This window comes from Schistocerca nitens, unplaced genomic scaffold (genome assembly GCF_023898315.1).
Source record: "Schistocerca nitens isolate TAMUIC-IGC-003100 unplaced genomic scaffold, iqSchNite1.1 HiC_scaffold_373, whole genome shotgun sequence".
NCBI lineage: Eukaryota > Metazoa > Arthropoda > Insecta > Orthoptera > Acrididae > Schistocerca > Schistocerca nitens.
The window spans coordinates 2,007,253-2,029,768 of record NW_026045907.1 but is presented as its reverse complement, the minus strand read 5'-3'; positions in this window follow the sequence as shown (position 1 = coordinate 2,029,768).

Here is a 22,516-nt window from a genome sequence, read left to right as displayed (position 1 = left end):
AATTAACTGTCAGTTTTGCGTCGGATTCGAAAATCTAGACTCACAGGAGAACGACCATAAGGTGCCCGAGGCAGCACTAGACTCTTGGAGACAAGTCGGCTGGAGGCCGATGTATTGAATCGCGACGCAATTTGTGTGTTCCATCGTCATTAAGAGGCTCTGAACGTTACAATTAACTGTCAGTTTTGCGCCGGATTTGAAAAACTATACTCCTAGGAGAACGACCAAAAGGTGCCCCGGGCAGCAATAGTACCTCGGAGACAATTCTGCTGGAGGACGATGTATTGTATCGCGACGCAATTTGTGTGTTCCATCGTCATTAACAGGCTCTGAACGTTACAATTGACTGTCAGTTCTGCGTCGGATTCGAAAATCTAGACTCACAGGAGAACGACCATAAGGTGCCCGAGGCAGCACTAGACCCTTGGAGACAAGTCGGCTGGAGGACGATGTATTGAATCGCGACGCAATTTGTGTGTTCCATCGTCATTAAGAGGCTCTGAACGTTACAATTAACTGTCAGTTTTGCGTCGGATTCGAAAATCTAGACTCACAGGAGAACGACCATAAGGTGCCCGAGGCAGCACTAGACTCTTGGAGACAAGTCGGCTGGAGGCCGATGTATTGAATCGCGACGCAATTTGTGTGTTCCATCGTCATTAAGAGGCTCTGAACGTTACAATTAACTGTCAGTTTTGCGTCGTTTTCGTAAATCTAGACTCACAGGAGAACGACCATAACGTGCCCGAGGCAGCAAGAGACCCTTGGAGACAGGGCGGCTGTAGGACGATGTATTGAATCGCGCCACAATTTGTGTGTTCCATCGTCATTAAGAGGCTCTGAACGTTACAATTAACTGTCAGTTTTGCGTCGGATTCGAAAATCTAGACTCACAGCAGAACGATCATAAGGTGCCCGAGGCAGCACTAGACCCTTGGAGACAAGTCGGCTGGAGGACGATGTATTGAATCGCGACGCAATTTGTGTGTTCCATCGTCATTAAGAGGCTCTGAACGTTACAATTAACTGTCAGTTTTGCGTCGGATTCGAAAATCTAGACTCACAGGAGAACGACCATAAGGTGCCCGAGGCAGCACTAGACCCTTGGAGACATGTCGGTTGGAGGACGATGTATTGAATCGCGACGCAATTTGTGTGTTCCATCGTCATTAACAGGCTCTGAACGTTACAATTAACTGTCAGTTTTGCGTCGGATTCGAAAAACTAAACTCACAGGAGAACGACGATAAGGTACCCGAGGCAGCTATAGACCCTTGGAGACAAGTCGGCTGGAGGACGATGTATTGAATCGCGACGCAATTTGTGTGTTCCCTCGTCATTAAGAGGCTCTGAGCGTTATAATTAACTGTCAGTTTTGCGCCGGATTCGAAAAACTATACTCCTAGGAGAACGACCAAAAGGTGCCCGGGGCAGCAATAGTACCTCGGAGACAATTCGGCTGGAGGACGATGTATTGTATCGCGACGCAATTTGTGTGTTCCATCGTCATTAAGAGGCTCTGAACGTTACAATTAACTGTCAGTTTTGCGTCGGATTCGAAAATGTAGACTCACAGGAGAACGACCATAAGGTGCCCGAGGCAGCAATAGACCCTTGGAGTCAATTCGGCTGGAGGACGATGTATTGAATCGCGACGAAAATTGTGTGTTCCATCGTCATTAAGAGGCTCTGAAAGTTACAATTAACTGTCAGTTTTGCGTCGTTTTCGGAAAACTAGAGTCACAGGAGAACGACCATAACGTGCCCGAGGCAGCAAGAGACCCTTGGAGACAGGGCGGCTGTAGGTCGATGTATTGAATCGCGCCACAATTTGTGTGTTCCATCGTCATTAAGAGGCTCTGAACAATACAATTAACTGTCAGTTTTGCGTCGGATTCGAAAATCTAGACTCACAGCAGAACGACGATAAGGTACCCGAAGCAGCACTAGACCCTTGGAGACAAGTCGGCTGGAGGACGATGTATTGAATCGCGACGCAATTTGTGTGTTCCATCGTCATTAAGAGGCTCTGAACGTTACAATTAACTGTCAGTTTTGCGCCGGATTCGAAAAACTATACTCCTAGGAGAACAACCAAAAGGTGCCCGGGGCAGCAATAGTACCTCGGAGACAATTCGGCTGGAGGACGATGTATTGAATCGCGACGCAATTTGTGTGTTCCTTCGTCATTAACAGGCTCTGAACGTTACTATTAACTGTCAGTTTTGCGTCGGATTCGAAAAACTAAACTCACAGGAGAACGACGATAAGGTGCCCGAGGCAGCTATTGACCCTTGGAGACAAGTCGGCTGTAGGACGATGTATTGAATCGCGACGCAATTTGTGTGTTCCATCGTCATTAAGAGGCTCTGAACGTTACAATTAACTGTCAGTTTTGCGTCGGATTCGAAAATCTAGACTCACAGGAGAACGACCATAAGGTGCCCGAGGCAGCACTAGACTCTTGGAGACAAGTCGGCTGGAGGCCGATGTATTGAATCGCGACGCAATTTGTGTGTTCCATCGTCATTAAGAGGCTCTGAACGTTACTATTAACTGTCAGTTTTGCGCCGGATTTGAAAAACTATACTCCTAGGAGAACGACCAAAAGGTGCCCCGGGCAGCAATAGTACCTCGAAGACAATTCTGCTGGAGGACGATGTATTGAATCGCGACGCAATTTGTGTGTTCCTTCGTCATTAACAGGCTCTGAACGTTACTATTAACTGTCAGTTTTGCGTCGGATTCGAAAAACTAAACTCACAGGAGAACGACGATAAGGTGCCCGAGGCAGCTATTGACCCTTGGAGACAAGTCGGCTGTAGGACGATGTATTGAATCGCGACGCAATTTGTGTGTTCCATCGTCATTAAGAGGCTCTGAACGTTACAATTAACTGTCAGTTTTGCGTCGGATTCGAAAATCTAGACTCACAGGAGAACGACCATAAGGTGCCCGAGGCAGCACTAGACTCTTGGAGACAAGTCGGCTGGAGGCCGATGTATTGAATCGCGACGCAATTTGTGTGTTCCATCGTCATTAAGAGGCTCTGAACGTTACAATTAACTGTCAGTTTTGCGCCGGATTTGAGAAACTATACTCCTAGGAGAACGACCAAAAGGTGCCCCGGGCAGCAATAGTACCTCGGAGACAATTCTGCTGGAGGACGATGTATTGAATCGCGACGCAATTTGTGTGTTCCTTCGTCATTAACAGTCTCTGAACGTTACAATTAACTGTCAGTTTTGCGTCGGATTCGAAAAACTAAACTCACAGGAGAACGACGATAAGGTGCCCGAGGCAGCTATAGACCCTTGGAGACAAGTCGGTTGGAGGACGATGTATTGAATCGCGACGCAATTTGTGTGTTCCATCGTCATTAAGAGGCTCTGAACGTTACAATTGACTGTCAGTTCTGCGTCGGATTCGAAAATCTAGACTCACAGGAGAACGACCATAAGGTGCCCGAGGCAGCACTAGACCCTTGGAGACAAGTCGGCTGGAGGACGATGTATTGAATCGCGACACAATTTGTGTGTTCCATCGTCATTAAGAGGCTCTGAACGTTACAATTAACTGTCAGTTTTGCGCCGGATTCGATAAACTAGACTCATAGGAGAACGACCAAAAGGTGCCCGGGACAGCAATACTACCTCGGAGACAAATCGGCTGGAGGACGATGTATTGAATCGCGACGCAAATTGTGTGTTCCATCGTCATTATCAGGCTCTGAACGTTACAATTAACTGTCAGTTTTGCGTCGGATTCGAAAAACTAAACTCACAGGAGAACGACGATAAGGTGCCCGAGGCAGCAAGAGACCCTTGGAGACAGGGCGGCTGTAGGACGATGTATTGAATCGCGCCACAATTTGTGTGTTCCATCGTCATTAAGAGGCTCTGAACGTTACAATTAACTGTCAGTTTTGCGTCGGATTCGAAAATCTAGACTCACAGGAGAACGACCATAAGGTGCCCGAGGCAGCACTAGACTCTTGGAGACAAGTCGGCTGGAGGCCGATGTATTGAATCGCGACGCAATTTGTGTGTTCCATCGTCATTAAGAGGCTCTGAACGTTACAATTAACTGTCAGTTTTGCGCCGGATTTGAAAAACTATACTCCTAGGAGAACGACCAAAAGGTGCCCCGGGCAGCAATAGTACCTCGGAGACAATTCTGCTGGAGGACGATGTATTGTATCGCGACGCAATTTGTGTGTTCCATCGTCATTAACAGGCTCTGAACGTTACAATTGACTGTCAGTTCTGCGTCGGATTCGAAAATCTAGACTCACAGGAGAACGACCATAAGGTGCCCGAGGCAGCACTAGACCCTTGGAGACAAGTCGGCTGGAGGACGATGTATTGAATCGCGACGCAATTTGTGTGTTCCATCGTCATTAAGAGGCTCTGAACGTTACAATTAACTGTCAGTTTTGCGCCGGATTCGATAAACTAGACTCATAGGAGAACGACCAAAAGGTGCCCGGGACAGCAATACTACCTCGGAGACAAGTCGGCTGGAGGACGATGTATTGAATCGCGACGCAAATTGTGTGTTCCATCGTCATTATCAGGCTCTGAACGTTACAATTAACTGTCAGTTTTGCGTCGTTTTCGTAAATCTAGACTCACAGGAGAACGACCATAACGTGCCCGAGGCAGCAAGAGACCCTTGGAGACAGGGCGGCTGTAGGACGATGTATTGAATCGCGCCACAATTTGTGTGTTCCATCGTCATTAAGAGGCTCTGAACGTTACAATTAACTGTCAGTTTTGCGTCGGATTCGAAAATCTAGACTCACAGCAGAACGATCATAAGGTGCCCGAGGCAGCACTAGACCCTTGGAGACAAGTCGGCTGGAGGACGATGTATTGAATCGCGACGCAATTTGTGTGTTCCATCGTCATTAAGAGGCTCTGAACGTTACAATTAACTGTCAGTTTTGCGTCGGATTCGAAAATCTAGACTCACAGGAGAACGACCATAAGGTGCCCGAGGCAGCACTAGACCCTTGGAGACATGTCGGTTGGAGGACGATGTATTGAATCGCGACGCAATTTGTGTGTTCCATCGTCATTAACAGGCTCTGAACGTTACAATTAACTGTCAGTTTTGCGTCGGATTCGAAAAACTAAACTCACAGGAGAACGACGATAAGGTACCCGAGGCAGCTATAGACCCTTGGAGACAAGTCGGCTGGAGGACGATGTATTGAATCGCGACGCAATTTGTGTGTTCCCTCGTCATTAAGAGGCTCTGAGCGTTATAATTAACTGTCAGTTTTGCGCCGGATTCGAAAAACTATACTCCTAGGAGAACGACCAAAAGGTGCCCGGGGCAGCAATAGTACCTCGGAGACAATTCGGCTGGAGGACGATGTATTGTATCGCGACGCAATTTGTGTGTTCCATCGTCATTAAGAGGCTCTGAACGTTACAATTAACTGTCAGTTTTGCGTCGGATTCGAAAATGTAGACTCACAGGAGAACGACCATAAGGTGCCCGAGGCAGCAATAGACCCTTGGAGTCAATTCGGCTGGAGGACGATGTATTGAATCGCGACGAAAATTGTGTGTTCCATCGTCATTAAGAGGCTCTGAAAGTTACAATTAACTGTCAGTTTTGCGTCGTTTTCGGAAAACTAGAGTCACAGGAGAACGACCATAACGTGCCCGAGGCAGCAAGAGACCCTTGGAGACAGGGCGGCTGTAGGTCGATGTATTGAATCGCGCCACAATTTGTGTGTTCCATCGTCATTAAGAGGCTCTGAACAATACAATTAACTGTCAGTTTTGCGTCGGATTCGAAAATCTAGACTCACAGCAGAACGACGATAAGGTACCCGAAGCAGCACTAGACCCTTGGAGACAAGTCGGCTGGAGGACGATGTATTGAATCGCGACGCAATTTGTGTGTTCCATCGTCATTAAGAGGCTCTGAACGTTACAATTAACTGTCAGTTTTGCGCCGGATTCGAAAAACTATACTCCTAGGAGAACAACCAAAAGGTGCCCGGGGCAGCAATAGTACCTCGGAGACAATTCGGCTGGAGGACGATGTATTGAATCGCGACGCAATTTGTGTGTTCCTTCGTCATTAACAGGCTCTGAACGTTACTATTAACTGTCAGTTTTGCGTCGGATTCGAAAAACTAAACTCACAGGAGAACGACGATAAGGTGCCCGAGGCAGCTATTGACCCTTGGAGACAAGTCGGCTGTAGGACGATGTATTGAATCGCGACGCAATTTGTGTGTTCCATCGTCATTAAGAGGCTCTGAACGTTACAATTAACTGTCAGTTTTGCGTCGGATTCGAAAATCTAGACTCACAGGAGAACGACCATAAGGTGCCCGAGGCAGCACTAGACTCTTGGAGACAAGTCGGCTGGAGGCCGATGTATTGAATCGCGACGCAATTTGTGTGTTCCATCGTCATTAAGAGGCTCTGAACGTTACTATTAACTGTCAGTTTTGCGCCGGATTTGAAAAACTATACTCCTAGGAGAACGACCAAAAGGTGCCCCGGGCAGCAATAGTACCTCGAAGACAATTCTGCTGGAGGACGATGTATTGAATCGCGACGCAATTTGTGTGTTCCATCGTCATTAACAGGCTCTGAACGTTACAATTAACTGTCAGTTTTGCGTCGGATTCGAAAAACTAAGCTCACAGGAGAACGACGATAAGGTGCCCGAGGCAGCACTAGACCCTTGGAGACAAGTCGGCTGGAGGACGATGTATTGAATCGCGACGCAATTTGTGTGTTCCATCGTCATTAAGAGGCTCTGAACGTTACAATTAACTGTCAGTTTAGCGCCGGATTCGAAAAACTATACTCCTAGGAGAACGACCAAAAGGTGCCCGGGGCAGCAATAGTACCTCGGAGACAATTCGGCTGGAGGACGATGTATTGAATCGCGACGCAATTTGTGTGTTCCTTCGTCATTAACAGGCTCTGAACGTTACTATTAACTGTCAGTTTTGCGTCGGATTCGAAAAACTAAACTCACAGGAGAACGACGATAAGGTGCCCGAGGCAGCTATTGACCCTTGGAGACAAGTCGGCTGTAGGACGATGTATTGAATCGCGACGCAATTTGTGTGTTCCATCGTCATTAAGAGGCTCTGAACGTTACAATTAACTGTCAGTTTTGCGTCGGATTCGAAAATCTAGACTCACAGGAGAACGACCATAAGGTGCCCGAGGCAGCACTAGACTCTTGGAGACAAGTCGGCTGGAGGCCGATGTATTGAATCGCGACGCAATTTGTGTGTTCCATCGTCATTAAGAGGCTCTGAACGTTACAATTAACTGTCAGTTTTGCGCCGGATTTGAGAAACTATACTCCTAGGAGAACGACCAAAAGGTGCCCCGGGCAGCAATAGTACCTCGGAGACAATTCTGCTGGAGGACGATGTATTGAATCGCGACGCAATTTGTGTGTTCCTTCGTCATTAACAGTCTCTGAACGTTACAATTAACTGTCAGTTTTGCGTCGGATTCGAAAAACTAAACTCACAGGAGAACGACGATAAGGTGCCCGAGGCAGCTATAGACCCTTGGAGACAAGTCGGTTGGAGGACGATGTATTGAATCGCGACGCAATTTGTGTGTTCCATCGTCATTAAGAGGCTCTGAACGTTACAATTGACTGTCAGTTCTGCGTCGGATTCGAAAATCTAGACTCACAGGAGAACGACCATAAGGTGCCCGAGGCAGCACTAGACCCTTGGAGACAAGTCGGCTGGAGGACGATGTATTGAATCGCGACACAATTTGTGTGTTCCATCGTCATTAAGAGGCTCTGAACGTTACAATTAACTGTCAGTTTTGCGCCGGATTCGATAAACTAGACTCATAGGAGAACGACCAAAAGGTGCCCGGGACAGCAATACTACCTCGGAGACAAATCGGCTGGAGGACGATGTATTGAATCGCGACGCAAATTGTGTGTTCCATCGTCATTATCAGGCTCTGAACGTTACAATTAACTGTCAGTTTTGCGTCGGATTCGAAAAACTAAACTCACAGGAGAACGACGATAAGGTGCCCGAGGCAGCAAGAGACCCTTGGAGACAGGGCGGCTGTAGGACGATGTATTGAATCGCGCCACAATTTGTGTGTTCCATCGTCATTAAGAGGCTCTGAACGTTACAATTAACTGTCAGTTTTGCGTCGGATTCGAAAATCTAGACTCACAGCAGAACGATCATAAGGTGCCCGAGGCAGCACTAGACCCTTGGAGACAAGTCGGCTGGAGGACGATGTATTGAATCGCGACGCAATTTGTGTGTTCCATCGTCATTAAGAGGCTCTGAACGTTACAATTAACTGTCAGTTTTGCGTCGGATTCGAAAATCTAGACTCACAGGAGAACGACCATAAGGTGCCCGAGGCAGCACTAGACCCTTGGAGACATGTCGGTTGGAGGACGATGTATTGAATCGCGACGCAATTTGTGTGTTCCATCGTCATTAACAGGCTCTGAACGTTACAATTAACTGTCAGTTTTGCGTCGGATTCGAAAAACTAAACTCACAGGAGAACGACGATAAGGTACCCGAGGCAGCTATAGACCCTTGGAGACAAGTCGGCTGGAGGACGATGTATTGAATCGCGACGCAATTTGTGTGTTCCCTCGTCATTAAGAGGCTCTGAGCGTTATAATTAACTGTCAGTTTTGCGCCGGATTCGAAAAACTATACTCCTAGGAGAACGACCAAAAGGTGCCCGGGGCAGCAATAGTACCTCGGAGACAATTCGGCTGGAGGACGATGTATTGAATCGCGACGCAATTTGTGTGTTCCATCGTCATTAACAGGCTCTGAACGTTACAATTAACTGTCAGTTTTGCGTCGTTTTCGGAAAACTAGAGTCACAGGAGAACGACCATAACGTGCCCGAGGCAGCAAGAGACCCTTGGAGACAGGGCGGCTGTAGGTCGATGTATTGAATCGCGCCATAATTTGTGTGTTCCATCGTCATTAAGAGGCTCTGAACGTTACAATTAACTGTCAGTTTTGCGTCGGATTCGAAAATCTAGACTCACAGCAGAACGACCATAAGGTGCCCGAAGCAGCACTAGACCCTTGGAGACAAGTCGGCTGGAGGACGATGTATTGAATCGCGACGCAGTTTGTGTGTTCCATCGTCATTAAGAGGCTCTGAACGTTACAATTAACTGTCAGTTTTGCGTCGGATTCCAAAATCTAGACTCACAGGAGAACGACCATAAGGTGCCCGAGGCAGCACTAGACTCTTGGAGACAAGTCGGCTGGAGGCCGATGTATTGAATCGCGACGCAATTTGTGTGTTCCATCGTCATTAAGAGGCTCTGAACGTTACAATTAACTGTCAGTTTTGCGCCGGATTTGAGAAACTATACTCCTAGGAGAACGACCAAAAGGTGCCCCGGGCAGCAATGGTACCTCGGAGACAATTCTGCTGGAGGACGATGTATTGAATCGCGACGCAATTTGTGTGTTCCTTCGTCATTAACAGGCTCTGAACGTTACAATTAACTGTCAGTTTTGCGTCGGATTCGAAAAACTAAACTCACAGGAGAACGACGATAAGGTGCCCGAGGCAGCTATAGACCCTTGGAGACAAGTCGGTTGGAGGACGATGTATTGAATCGCGACGCAATTTGTGTGTTCCATCGTCATTAAGAGGCTCTGAACGTTACAATTGACTGTCAGTTCTGCGTCGGATTCGAAAATCTAGACTCACAGGAGAACGACCATAAGGTGCCCGACGCAGCACTAGACCCTTGGAGACAAGTCGGCTGGAGGACGATGTATTGAATCGCGACGCAATTTGTGTGTTCCATCGTCATTAAGAGGCTCTGAACGTTACAATTAACTGTCAGTTTTGCGCCGGATTCGATAAACTAGACTCATAGGAGAACGACCAAAAGGTGCCCGGGACAGCAATACTACCTCGGAGACAAATCGGCTGGAGGACGATGTATTGAATCGCGACGCAAATTGTGTGTTCCATCGTCATTATCAGGCTCTGAACGTTACAATTAACTGTCAGTTTTGCGTCGTTTTCGTAAATCTAGACTCACAGGAGAACGACCATAACGTGCCCGAGGCAGCAAGAGACCCTTGGAGACAGGGCGGCTGTAGGACGATGTATTGAATCGCGCCACAATTTGTGTGTTCCATCGTCATTAAGAGGCTCTGAACGTTACAATTAACTGTCAGTTTTGCGTCGGATTCGAAAATCTAGACTCACAGCAGAACGATCATAAGGTGCCCGAGGCAGCACTAGACCCTTGGAGACAAGTCGGCTGGAGGACGATGTATTGAATCGCGACGCAATTTGTGTGTTCCATCGTCATTAAGAGGCTCTGAACGTTACAATTAACTGTCAGTTTTGCGTCGGATTCGAAAATCTAGACTCACAGGAGAACGACCATAAGGTGCCCGAGGCAGCACTAGACCCTTGGAGACATGTCGGTTGGAGGACGATGTATTGAATCGCGACGCAATTTGTGTGTTCCATCGTCATTAACAGGCTCTGAACGTTACAATTAACTGTCAGTTTTGCGTCGGATTCGAAAAACTAAACTCACAGGAGAACGACGATAAGGTACCCGAGGCAGCTATAGACCCTTGGAGACAAGTCGGCTGGAGGACGATGTATTGAATCGCGACGCAATTTGTGTGTTCCCTCGTCATTAAGAGGCTCTGAGCGTTATAATTAACTGTCAGTTTTGCGCCGGATTCGAAAAACTATACTCCTAGGAGAACGACCAAAAGGTGCCCGGGGCAGCAATAGTACCTCGGAGACAATTCGGCTGGAGGACGATGTATTGAATCGCGACGCAATTTGTGTGTTCCATCGTCATTAACAGGCTCTGAACGTTACAATTAACTGTCAGTTTTGCGTCGTTTTCGGAAAACTAGAGTCACAGGAGAACGACCATAACGTGCCCGAGGCAGCAAGAGACCCTTGGAGACAGGGCGGCTGTAGGTCGATGTATTGAATCGCGCCACAATTTGTGTGTTCCATCGTCATTAAGAGGCCCTGAACGTTACAATTAAATGTCAGTTTTGCGCCGGATTCGAAAAACTATACTCCTAGGGAACAACCAAAAGGTGCCCGGGGCAGCAATAGTACCTCGGAGACAATTCGGCTGGAGGACGATGTATTGAATCGCGACGCAATTTGTGTGTTCCATCGTCATTAACAGGCTCTGAACGCTACAATTAACTGTCAGTTTTGCGCCGGATTCGAAAAACTAAACTCACAGGAGAACGACGATAAGGTGCCCGAGGCAGCTATAGACCCTTGGAGACAAGTCGGCTGGAGGACAATGTATTGAATCGCGACGCAATTTGTGTGTTCCATCGTCATTAAGAGGCTCTGAACGTTACAATTAACTGTCAGTTTTGCGTCGGATTCGAAAATCTAGACTCACAGGAGAACGACCATAAGGTGCCCGAGGCAGCACTATACCCTTGGAGACAAGTCGGCTGGAGGACGATGTATTGAATCGCGACGCAATTTGTGTGTTCCATCGTGATTAAGAGGCTCTGAACGTTACAATTAACTGTCAGTTTTGCGCCGGATTCGAAAAACAATACTCCTAGGAGAACGACCAAAAGGTGCCCGGGGCAGCAATAGTACCTCGGAGACAATTCGGCTGGAGGACGATGTATTGAATCGCGACGCAAATTGTGTGTTCCATCGTCATTATCAGGCTCTGAACGTTACAATTAACTGTCAGTTTTGCGTCGGATTCGAAAAACTAAACTCACAGGAGAACGACGATAAGGTAACCGAGGCAGCTATAGACCCTTGGAGACAAGTCGGCTGTAGGACGATGTATTGAATCGCGACGCAATTTGTGTGTTCCATCGTCATTAAGAGGCTCTGAATGTTACAATTAACTGTCAGTTTTGCGTCGGATTCGAAAATCTAGACTCACAGGAGAACGACCATAAGGTGCCCGAGGCAGCACTGACCCTTGGAGACAAGTCGGCAGGAGGACGATGTATTGAATCGCGACGCAATTTGTGTGTTCCATCGTCATTAAGAGGCCCTGAACGTTACAATTAACTGTCAGTTTTGCGCCGGATTCGAAAAACTATACTCCTAGGAGAACGACCAAAAGGTGCCCGGGGCAGCAATAGTACCTCGGAGACAATTCGGCTGGAGGACGATGTATTGACGATGTATTGAATCGCGACGCAATTTCTGTGTTCCATCGTCATTAACAGGCTCTGAACATTACAATTAACTGTCAGTTTTGCGTCGGATTCGGAAAACTAAACTCACAGGAGAACGACGATAAGGTGCCCGAGTCAGCACTAGACCCTTGGAGACAAGTCGGCTGGAGGACGCTGTAATGAATCGCGACGCAATTTGTGTGTTCCATCGTCATTTAGAGGCTCTGAACGTTACAATTAACTGTCAGTTTTGCGCCGGATTCCATAAACTAGACTCATAGGAGAACGACCAAAAGGTGCCCGGGACAGCAATACTACCTCGGAGACAAGTCGGCTGGAGGACGATGTATTGAATCGCGACGCAAATTGTGTGTTCCATCGTCATTATCAGGCTCTGAACGTTACAATTAACTGTCAGTTTTGCGTCGTTTTCGGAAATCTAGACTCACAGGAGAACGACCATAACGTGCCCGAGGCAGCACTAGACCCTTGGAGACATGTCGGTTGGAGGACGATGTATTGAATCGCGACTCAATTTGTGTGTTCCATCGTCATTAACAGGCTCTGAACGTTACAATTAACTGTCAGTTTTGCGTCTGATTCGAAAAACTAAACTCACAGGAGAACGACGATAAGGTACCCGAGGCAGCTATAGACCCTTGGAGACAAGTCGGCTGGAGGACGATGTATTGAATCGCGACGCAATTTGTGTGTTCCATCGTCATTAAGAGGCTCTGAGCGTTATAATTAACTGTCAGTTTTGCGCCGGATTCGAAAAACTATACTCCTAGGAGAACGACCAAAAGGTGCTCGCGGCAGCAATAGTACCTCGGAGACAATTCGGCTGGAGGACGATGTACTGTATCGCGACGCAATTTGTGTGTTCCATCGTTATTAAGAGGCCCTGTACGTTACATTTAACTGTCAGTTTTGCGCCGGATTCGTTAAACTATACTCCTAGGAGAACGACCAAAAGGTGCCCGGGGCAGCAATAGTACCTCGGAGACAATTCGGCTGGAGGACGATGTATTGAATCGCGACGCAATTTGTGTGTTCCATCGTCATTAACAGGCTCTGAACGTTACAATTAACTGTCAGTTTTGCGTCGGATTCGAAAAACTAAACTCACAGGAGAAAGACGATAAGGTGCCCGAGTCAGCACTAGACCCTTGGAGACAAGTCGGCTGGAGGACGATGTATTGAATCGCGACGCAATTTGTGTGTCCCATCGTCATTTAGAGGCTCTGAACGTTGCAATTAACTGTCAGTTTTGCGCCGGATTCGATAAACTAGACTCATAGGAGAACGACCAAAAGGTGCCCGGGACAGCAATACTACCTCGGAGACAAGTCGGCTGGAGGACGATGTATTGAATCGCGACGCAAATTGTGTGTTCCATCGTCATTATCAGGCTCTGAACGTTACAATTAACTGTCAGTTTTGCGTCGTTTTCGGAAATCTAGACTCACAGGAGAACGACCATAACGTGCCCGAGGCAGCAAGAGACCCTTGGAGACAGGGCGGCTGTAGAACGATGTATTGAATCGCGCCACAATTTGTGTGTTCCATCGTCATTAAGAGGCCCTGAACGTTACAATTAACTGTCAGTTTTGCGCCGGATTCGAAAAACTATACTCCTAGGAGAACGACCAAAAGGTGCCCGTGACAGCAATACTACCTCGGAGACAAGTCGGCTGGAGGACGATGTATTGAAACGCGACGCAAATTGTGTGTTCCATCGTCATTATCAGGCTCTGAACGTTACAATTAACTGTCAGTTTTGCGTCGTTTTCGTAAATCTAGACTCACAGGAGAACGACCATAACGTGCCCGAGGCAGCACTAGACCCTTGGAGACATGTCGGTTGGAGGACGATGTATTGAATCGCGACGCAATTTGTGTGTTCCATCGTCATTAACAGGCTCTGAACGTTACAATTAACTGTCAGTTTTGCGTCGGATTCGAAAAACTAAACTCGCAGGAGAACGACGATAAGGTACCCGAGGCAGCTATAGACCCTTGGAGACAAGTCGGCTGGAGGACGATGTATTGAATCGCGACGCAATTTGTGTGTTCCATCGTCATTAAGAGGCTCTGAGCGTTACAATTAACTGTCAGTTTTGCGTCGGATTCGAAAATCTCGACTCACAGCAGAACGACCATAAGGTGCCCGAAGCAGCACTAGACCCTTGGAGACAAGTCGGCTGGAGGACGATGTATTGAATCGCGACGCAATTTGTGTGTTCCATCGTCATTAAGAGGCTCTGAACGTTACAATTAACTGTCAGTTTTGCGTTCGATTCCAAAATCTAGACTCACAGGAGAACGACCATAAGGTGCCCGAGGCAGCACTGACCCTTGGAGACAAGTCGGCTGGAGGACGATGTATTGAATCGCGACGCAATTTGTGTGTTCCATCGTCATTAAGAGGCCCTGAACGTTACAATTAACTGTCAGTTTTGCGCCGGATTCGAAAAACTATACTCCTAGGAGAACGACCAAAAGGTGCCCGGGGTAGCAATAGTACCTCGGAGACAATTCGGCTGGAGGACGATGTATTGAATCGCGACGCAATTTGTGTGTTCCATCGTCATTAACTGGCTCTGAACGTTACAATTAACTGTCAGTTTTGCGTCGGATTCGAAAAACTAAACTCACAGGAGAACGACGATAAGGTGCCCGAGGCAGCTATAGACCCTTGGAGACAAGTCGGCTGGAGGACGATGTATTGAATCGCGACGCTACTTGTGTGTTCCATCGTCATTAAGAGGCTCTGAACGTTACAATTAACTGTCATTTTTGCGTCGGATTCGAAAATCTAGACTCACAGGAGAACGACCATAAGGTGCCCGAGGCAGCACTGACCCTTGGAGACAAGTCGGCTGGAGGACGATGTATTGAATCGCGACGCAATTTGTGTGTTCCATCGTCATTAAGAGGCCCTGAACGTTACAATTAACTGTCAGTTTTGCGCCGGATTCGAAAAACTATACTCCTAGGAGAACGACCAAAAGGTGCCCGGGGCAGCAATAGTACCTCGGAGACAATTCGGCTGGAGGACGATGTATTGAATCGCGACGCAATTTGTGTGTTCCATCGTCATTAAGAGGCCCTGAACGTTACAATTAACTGTCAGTTTTGCGTCGGATTCGAAAAACTAAACTCACAGGAGAACGACGATAAGGTGCCCGAGTCAGCACTAGACCCTTGGAGACAAGTCGGCTGGAGGACGATGTATTGAATCGCGACGCAATTTGTGTGTTCCATCGTCATTTAGAGGCTCTGAACGTTACAATTAACTGTCAGTTTTGCGCCGGATTCGATAAACTAGACTCATAGGAGAACGACCAAAAGGTGCCCGGGACAGCAATACTACCTCGGAGACAAGTCGGCTGTAGGACGATGTATTGAATCGCGACGCAAATTGTGTGTTCCATCGTCATTATCAGGCTCTGAACGTTACAATTAACTGTCAGTTTTGCGTCGTTTTCGGTAATCTAGACTCACAGGAGAACGACCATAACGTGCCCGAAGCAGCAAGAGACCCTTGGAGACAGGGCGGCTGTAGGACGATGTATTGAATCGCGCCACAATTTGTGTGTTCCATCGTCATTAAGAGGCCCTGAACGTTACAATTAACTGTCAGTTTTGCGCCGGATTCGAAAAACTATACTCCTAGGAGAACGACCAAAAGGTGCCCGGGACAGCAATACTACCTCGGAGACAAGTCGGCTGGAGGACGATGTATTGAATCGCGACGCAATTTGTGTGTTCCATCGTCATTATACGGCTCTGAACGTTACAATTAACTGTCAGTTTTGCGTCGTTTTCGTAAATCTAGACTCACAGGAGAACGACCATAACGTGCCCGAGGCAGCACTAGACCCTTGGAGACATGTCGGTTGGAGGACGATGTATTGAATCGCGACGCAATTTGTGTGTTCCATCGTCATTAACAGGCTCTGAACGTTACAATTAACTGTCAGTTTTGCGTCGGATTCGAAAAACTAAACTCACAGGAGAACGACCATAAGGTGCCCGAGGCAGCTATAGACCCTTGGAGACAAGTCGGCTGGAGGACTATGTATTGAATCGCGACGCAATTTGTGTGTTCCATCGTCATTAAGAGGCTCTGAACGCTACAATTAACTGTCAGTTTTGCGTCGGATTCGAAAATCTAGACTCACAGGAGAACGACCATAAGGTGCCCGAGGCAGCACTGACCCTTGGAGACAAGTCGGCTGGAGGACGATGTATTGAATCGCGACGCAATTTGTGTGTTCCATCGTCATTAACAGGCTCTGAACGTTACAATTAACTGTCAGTTTTGCGACGTTTTCGGAAAACTAGAGTCACAGGAGAACGACCATAACCTGCCCGAGGCAGCAAGAGACCCTTGGAGACAGGGCGGCTCTAGGACGATGTATTGAATCGCGCCACAATTTGTGTGTTCCATCGTCATTAAGAGGCTCTGAACGTTACAATTAACTGTCAGTTTTGCGTCGGATTCGAAAATCTAGACTCACAGCAGAACGACCATAAGGTGCCCGAAGCAGCACTAGACCCTTGGAGACAAGTCGGCTGGAGGACGCAATTTGTGTGTTCCATCGTCATTAAGAGGCCCTGAACGTTACAATTAACTGTCAGTTTTGCGCCGGATTCGAAAAACTATACTCCTAGGAGAACGACCAAATGGTGCCCGGGGCAGCAATAGCACCTCGGAGACAATTCGGCTGGAGGACGATGTATTGAATCGCGACGCAATTTTTGTGTTCCATCGTCATTAACAGGCTCTGAACGTTACAATTAACTGTCAGTTTTACGTCGGATTCGAAAAACTAAACTCACAGGAGAACGACGATAAGGTGCCCGAGGCAGCTGTAGACCCTTGGAGACAAGTCGGCTGGAGGACGATGTATTGAATCGCGACGCAATTTGTGTGTTCCATCGTCATTAAGAGGCTCTGAACGTTACAATTAACTGTCAGTTTAGCGTCGGATTCGAAAATCTAGACTCACAGGAGAACGACCATAAGGTGCCCGAGGCAGCACTAGACCCTTGGAGACAAGTCGGCTGGAGGACGATGTATTGAATCGCGACGCAATTTGTGTGTTCCATCGTCATTAAGAGGCTCTGAACGTTACAATTAACTGTCAGTTTTGCGCCGGATTCGATAAACTAGACTCATAGGAGAACGACCAAAAGGTGCCCGGGACAGCAATACTACCTCGGAGACAAGTCGGCTGGAGGACGATGTATTGAATCGCGACGCAAATTGTGTGTTCCATCGTCATTAAGAGGCTCTGAACGTTACAATTAACTGTCAGTTTTGCGTCGGATTCGAAAATCTCGACTCACAGCAGAACGACCATAAGGTGCCCGAGGCAGCACTAGACCCTTGGAGACAAGTCGGCTGGAGGACGATGTATTGAATCGCGACGCAATTTGTGTGTTCCATCGTCATTAAGAGGCTCTGAACGTTACAATTAACTGTCAGTTTTGCGTTCGATTCCAAAATCTAGACTCACAGGAGAACGACCATAAGGTGCCCGAGGCAGCACTGACCCTTGGAGACAAGTCGGCTGGAGGACGATGTATTGAATCGCGACGCAATTTGTGTGTTCCTTCGTCATTAACGGCTCTGAACGTTACAATTAACTGTCAGTTTTGCGTCGGATTCGAAAATCTAGACTCACAGGAGAACGACCATAAGGTGCCCGAGGCAGCACTAGACCCTTGGAGACATGTCGGTGGAGGACGATGTATTGAATCGCGACGAAAATTGTGTGTTCCATTGTCATTATCAGGCTCAGAACGTTACAATTAACTGTCAGTTTTGCGCCTGATTCGATAAACTAGACTCATAGGAGAACGACCAAAAGGTGCCCGGGACAGCAATACTACCTCGGAGACAAGTCGGATGGAGGACGATGTATTGAATCGCGACGCAAATTGTGTGTTCCATCGTCATTATCAGGCTCTGAACGTTACAATTAACTGTCAGTTTTGCGTCGTTTTCGGAAAACTAGAGTCACAGGAGAACGGCCATAACGTGCCCGAGGCAGCAAGAGACCCTTGGAGACAGGGCGGCTGTAGGACGATGTATTGAATCGCGCTACAATTTGTGTGTTCCATCGTCATTAAGAGGCTCTGAACGTTACAATTAACTGTCAGTTTTGAGTCGGATTCGAAAATCTAGACTCACAGGAAAACGACCATAAGGTGCCCGAGGCAGCACTGACCCTTGGAGACAAGTCGGCTGGAGGACGATGTATTGGATCGCGACGCAATTTGTGTGTTCCATCGTCATTAAGAGGCCCTGAACGTTACAATTAACTGTCAGTTTTGCGCCGGATTCGAAAAACTATACTCCTAGGAGAACGACCAAAAGGTGCCCGGGGCAGCAATAGTACATCGGAGACAATTCGGCTGGAGGACGATGTATTGAATCGCGACGCAATTTGTGTGTTCCATCGTCATTAAGAGGCCCTGAACGTTACAATTAACTGTCAGTTTTGCGCCGGATTCGAAAAACTATACTCCTAGGAGAACGACCAAAAGGTGCCCGGGGCAGCAATACTACCTCGGAGACAAGTCGGCTGGAGGACGATGTATTGAATCGCGACGCAATTTGTGTGTTCCATCGTCATTAACAGGCTCTGAACGTTACAATTAACTGTCAGTTTTGCGTCGGATTCGAAAATCTAGACTCACAGGAGAACGACCATGAGGTGCCCGAGGCAGCACTAGACCCTTGGAGACAAGTCGGCTGGAGGAGGATGTATTGAATCGCGACGCAATTTGTGTGTTCCATCGTGATTAAGAGGCTCTGAACGTTACAATTAACTGTCAGTTTTGCGCCGGATTCGAAAAACAATACTCCTAGGAGAACGACCAAAAGGTGCCCGGGGCAGCAATAGTACCTCGGAGACAATTCGGCTGGAGGACGATGTATTGAATCGCGACGCAATTTGTGTGTTCCATCGTCATTAACAGGCTCTGAACGTTACAATTAACTGTCAGTTTTGCGTCGGATTCGAAAAACTAAACTCAAAGGAGAAAGACGATAAGGTAACCGAGGCAGCTATAGACCCTTGGTGACAAGTCGGCTGGAGGACGATGTATTGAATCGCGACGCAATTTGTGTGTTCCATCGTCATTAAGAGGCTCTGGACGTTACAAATAACTGTCAGTTTTGCGTCGGATTCGAAAATCTAGACTCACAGGAGAACGACCATAAGGTGCCCGAGGCAGCACTAGACCCTTGGAGACAAGTCGGCTGGAGGACGATGTATTGAATCGCGACGCAATTTGTGTGTTTCATCGTCATTAAGAGGCTCTGAACGTTACAATTAACTGTCAGTTTTGCGCCGGATTCGATAAACTAGACTCATAGGAGAACGACCAAAAGGTGCCCGGGACAGCAATACTACCTCGGAGACAAGTCGGCTGGAGGACGATGTATTGAATCGCGACGCAAATTGTGTGTTCCATCGTCATTATCAGGCTCTGAACGTTACAATTAACTGTCAGTTTTGCGTCGTTTTCGGAAATCTAGACTCACAGGAGAACGACCATAACGTGCCCGAGGCAGCAAGAGACCCTTGGAGACAGGGCGGCTGTAGGACGATGTATTGAATCGCGCCACAATTTGTGTGTTCCATCGTCATTAAGAGGCTCTGAACGTTACAATTAACTGTCAGTTTTGCGTCGGATTCGAAAATCTAGACTCACAGGAGAACGACCATAAGGTGCCCGAGGCAGCACTATACCCTTGGAGACAAGTCGGCTGAAGGACGATGTATTGAATCGCGACGCAATTTGTGTGTTCCATCGTCATTAAGAGGCTCTGAACGTTACAATTAACTGTCAGTTTTGCGTCGGATTCGAAAATCTAGACTCACAGGAGAACGACCATAAGGTGCCCGAGGCAGCACTAGACCCTTGGAGACATGTCGGTTGGAGGACGATGTATTGAATCGCGACGCAATTTGTGTGTTCCATCGTCATTAACAGGCTCTGAACGTTACAATTAACTGTCAGTTTTGCGTCGGATTCGAAAAACTAAACTCACAGGAGAACGACGATAAGGTACCCGAGGCAGCTATAGACCCTTGGAAACAAGTCGGCTGGAGGACGATGTATTGAATCGCGACGCAATTTGTGTGTTCCATCGTCATTAAGAGGCTCTGAGCGTTATAATTAACTGTCAGTTTTGCGCCGGATTCGAAAATCTATACTCCTAGGAGAACGACCAAAAGGTGCCCGGGGCAGCAATAGTACCTCGGAGACAATTCGGCTGGAGGACGATGTATTGTATCGCGACGCAATTTGTGTGTTCCATCGTCATTAAGAGGCTCTGAACGTTACAATTAACTGTCAGTTTTGCGTCGGATTCGAAAATCTAGACTCACAGGAGAACGACCATAAGGTGCCCGAGGCAGCACTGACCCTTGGAGACAAGTCGGCTGGAGGACGATGTATTGAATCGCGACGCAATTTGTGTGTTCCATCGTCATTAACAGGCTCTGAACGTTACAATTAACTGTCAGTTTTGCGTCGTTTTCGGAAAACTAGAGTCACAGGAGAACGACCATAACGTGCCCGAGGCAGCAAGAGACCCTTGGAGACAGTGCGGCTCTAGGACGATGTATTGAATCGCGCCACAATTTGTGTGTTCCAACGTCATTAAGAGGCTCTGAACGTTACAATTAACTGTCAGTTTTGCGTCGGATTCGAAAATCTACACAGCAGAACGACCATAAGGTGCCCGAAGCAGCACTAGACCCTTGGAGACAAGTCGGCTGGAGGACGCAATTTGTGTGTTCCATCGTCATTAAGAGGCCCTGAACGTTACAATTAACTGTCAGTTTTGCGCCGGATTCGAAAAACTATACTCCTAGGAGAACGACCAAATGGTGCCCGGGGCAGCAATAGCACCTCGGAGACAATTCGGCTGGAGGACGATGTATTGAATCGCGACGCAATTTGTGTGTTCCATCGTCATTAACAGGCTCTGAACGTTACAATTAACTGTCAGTTTTACGTCGGATTCGAAAAACTAAACTCACAGGAGAACGACGATAAGGTGCCCGAGGCAGCTATAGACCCTTGGAGACAAGTCGGCTGGAGGACGATGTATTGAATCGCGACGCAATTTGTGTGTTCCATCGTCATTAAGAGGCTCTGAACGTTACAATTAACTGTCAGTTTAGCGTCGGATTCGAAAATCTAGACTCACAGGGGAACGACCATAAGGTGCCCGAGGCAGCACTAGACCCTTGGAGACAAGTCGTCTGGAGGACGATGTATTGAATCGCGACGCAATTTGTGTGTTCCATCGTGATTAAGAGGCTCTGAACGTTACAATTAACTGTCAGTTTTGCGCCGGATTCGATAAACTAGACTCATAGGAGAACGACCAAAAGGTGCCCGGGACAGCAATACTACCTCGGAGACAAGTCGGCTGGAGGACGATGTATTGAATCGCGACGCAAATTGTGTGTTCCATCGTCATTATCAGGCTCTGAACGTTACAATTAACTGTCAGTTTTGCGTCGTTTTCGGAAATCTAGACTCACAGGAGAACGACCATAACGTGCCCGAGGCAGCAAGAGACCCTTGGAGACAGGGCGGCTGTAGGACGATGTATTGTTTCGCGCCACAATTTGTGTGTTCCATCGTCATTAAGAGGCTCTGAACGTTACAATTAACTGTCAGTTTTGCGTCGGATTCGAAAATCTAGACTCACAGCAGAACGACCATAAGGTGCCCGAGGCAGCACTAGACCCTTGGAGACAAGTCGGCTGGAGGACGATGTATTGAATCGCGACGCAATTTGTGTGTTCCTTCGTCATTAAGAGGCTCTGAACGTTACAATTAACTGTCAGTTTTGCGTCGGATTCGAAAATCGAGACTCACAGGCAGCACTAGACCCTTGGAGACATGTCGGTGGAGGACGATGTATTGAGTCGCGACGAAAATTGTGTGTTCCATTGTCATTATCAGGCTCAGAACGTTACAATTAACTGTCAGTTTTGCGCCTGATTCGATAAACTAGACTCATAGGAGAACGACCAAAAGGTGCCCGGGACAGCAATACTACCTCGGAGACAAGTCGGATGGAGGACGATGTATTGAATCGCGACGCAAATTGTGTGTTCCATCGTCATTATCAGGCTCTGAACGTTACAATTAACTGTCAGTTTTACGTCGTTTTCGGAAAACTAGAGTCACAGGAGAACGGCCATAACGTGCCCGAGGCAGCAAGAGACCCTTGGAGACAGGGCGGCTGTAGGACGATGTATTGAATCGCGCTACAATTTGTGTGTT